The sequence below is a fragment of the Euprymna scolopes genome, chromosome 36 (assembly GCF_053919585.1).
Source record: "Euprymna scolopes isolate OS-2025 chromosome 36, ASM5391958v1, whole genome shotgun sequence".
Classification (NCBI taxonomy): Eukaryota; Metazoa; Mollusca; class Cephalopoda; order Sepiida; family Sepiolidae; genus Euprymna; species Euprymna scolopes.
The window spans coordinates 74,088,651-74,091,449 of NC_136517.1; the positions used below are offsets into that span (position 1 = coordinate 74,088,651).

The 2,799-nt window shown below is 38.4% G+C and overlaps 1 pseudogene; it reads right to left on the reverse strand.

Moving 5' to 3' along the window:
- Positions 1–421: 421 nt before the first annotated feature.
- LOC145260721 (5S ribosomal RNA) lies at positions 422–538 on the reverse strand (annotated as a pseudogene).
- Positions 539–2,799: the final 2,261 nt, after the last annotated feature.

The following is a 2,799-nucleotide window of genomic DNA, read 5'->3' on the forward strand; positions in this document are numbered from 1 at the left end:
CTAACTTTGCATGGTTTATTTATGGCTGTGATATATTATGGTGTAATGAGGTGTGTATATACTGTGTCGATAACACAGGTCATCTTAACACTGATTTCACATGAAGGTAGACGATGATTTCAATAGAAAATTGATTAGCTCAAACAGAGAGAGAGAGAGAGAGAAAGAGAGAGAGAGAGAGAGAGAGAGAGAGAGAGAGAGAGAATGAGATATTACACCAAACTGAATTCAAACTCAATCATCATTATCACCAACAACTACAAGACAGAATTGACACATCAACACACACTATCCCCCCACTCCCCAGCCCTTGAGCCCCTGAAGGGGCATAGGCCATCTACAACTTTCGTAGATGTTTTTGTAGCGAGGAGTTCTTTTTACAGGATGAGGTCCTGGCCCCACGCCCAACCTTCCCTGAAGGTACATACAGCGCCTAGTCTCCCCAAATGGTCACCCATCTGGTATTGGCCAGGTTCAACGTTGCTTAACTTCGGTGATCTGGTGAGAACCGGTGTGTCAACGTGATTGTGCTGTATGTCCACACTAAAAGGGCCTGTTATATTTTCCTATAACTTATGGGGACATTTAAGAGAATTCCTACGAAACTATAAATTATCTTTGATTGAAACTTGATAAACACACACACACACACCTGCACACATAACAAATTACACAACACTTTCCTTTTCATAAATGTTATTTGTTACGTTAACGAGAATCATTTCCTTTTGCACATACAGACTAATCAAATGTATACATATCAAGGTACAATAGAATCTAGAACTTTCAACAAAGTTGTCTGTAAAAAACATTGGTTTGAAGACAGAAAAGAAACAAATTGTGCCAAGATGGCCACAATGCCACGTGATTCACTTTCACAGTGAATCACGTGACTACAAATGCAACACCATTGAATCACACTCTCACGCAACTAAAAATCTTAACAAATTTTCCACATATCCAACCTAAGTATGTACTATCAACTTCAAATACCGAAAGGAACCACCTTCGCTTATTCCCCCTTTTGTAAGAGTAAAAACAACGCAACGTCTATGTTATTATGCCATAGTGAATATAAACTCGACCATCATCATCAGCAGCAACTACAAGACATCATCGACGTATCAACAGTTCATAACTGGGATTTGTATTGTTTTGCCAAGATGTCAATAGCCACTGGCTACGACCCAAAGTTCATTTGATTGCCAAAAAAATATTATTGCAGTTAGTAACACGGTGTTGTTATGACAGAGGTTCCTGTGTCAAGCTAGGCCTCTCATTGCATCTTCAATAGGTGCGAATTTTTCATCAACACAACATCAACTACAAGCACAAAAATCAACATGTTAAACATGTACTGAAAAGTTGTTTGACAGAAATAGATGCACTTGACATGGACACACACCTAACTGGAAAAAACAAACATAACATAATTTATTATCAAAAATAAAATAAGAAGACACGCACCTGGCCGGAAAAAAAAGCGTGAAAAATGAAAAACTAGTTGATGATTGAAATCACCTGCATAAAGTTAAAGGCAGAAACAAAAACAACACTCAGTTCAGCGAATAAAATATTGGGAGGAGGGTCGTAAAGTCCCTCGGTGGACGTTTGCAAGGTGTCACAAAATGTATATATATAAAAGCGAAAATGTATGTTCGCTTTTTGTGTATGTCCAAGAAAGGCTTTTTTCAGAGAAGCGGTCGGTCGCCTAACAACTTTTAAAAACTTTTTATATCACATGTAGATCGTAATATCTCAGATTTAACAACGGAACTCGCCTGTCTATTTAATTTGCTCGACTTCGGGAAGATAAATATTCAACAGTTTTCGCTCGCCGCATGTAGGTTAGGCCTTTTCCTATAATGTTTCCCCCTACCCCCAACATCTTGGGGGGGGGGGGGAAAGCATTCCCGCACTAAATGAAATGCTACCCCGCGGTCAAAAAGTTGACCTCATTAAGTCATTAAAACGTGCACCTGCCAAATCCAAGTAATTAAATAAATTCAAACGTGTTTCCGTTAGCATCTCGCGGTGACACAATGGTTAACATCACACGTTATTTTTTCACACTTTAATTTACAACTTTGCCTCAAGGGTTCGGGTTCGATCCTCATACTTACCTACCAAAACATGTTTTTTTTTATTTTACCCCCCATCCCCCCGGAGTTTTGATTTACCCAAAACCACACACACCTCCAAACACCCGGGCAACGCCGGGTACCCCTCACTAGTGTTATATAAAAACAACCCGAAATTGATATTAACTAGATTCTTGGGCTTGAGAAATCCACCGAATTTCCGTGTGTGCGTCTTTCTTTCCTCACTTAACCACACTCCTTCACCGCTACCGATAACATTTTGATCCAATCAGTATTAAGGATTTCAACCAGGTAAACATCGAATGTATCAGAAATCGTTTTTATTGCTTGTTTTGGTTTGGTCTGGTTTTGCTGTTGCTGGAATAGGGGTCCTACAATACCCTCCTTCCGAAAATGGTTCATTTTGCTGTCTACAGTCCTTCGAAAAAGTGGTAAAAAAATCAATACATAACAAATAGCAAGATAAGTTACTCTTGTACCTACTTGGACAATTTTTTTAGTGGTTTTGCTCGCTTTCAAACATTTATTCGCTTCAAAAAACAAAGTCTCTAGCATTTACGTGAGAGCAAGAAAAATGACTGCACGCTTAGCTAAAAAAATTCAAAATTTTAATAATGACTTAAAACTAAAAAAAAATATGAAAAATACTGTAAGAAACCCACATAATCTACCAAAGTATTTTTTGATCTGTTCGGGT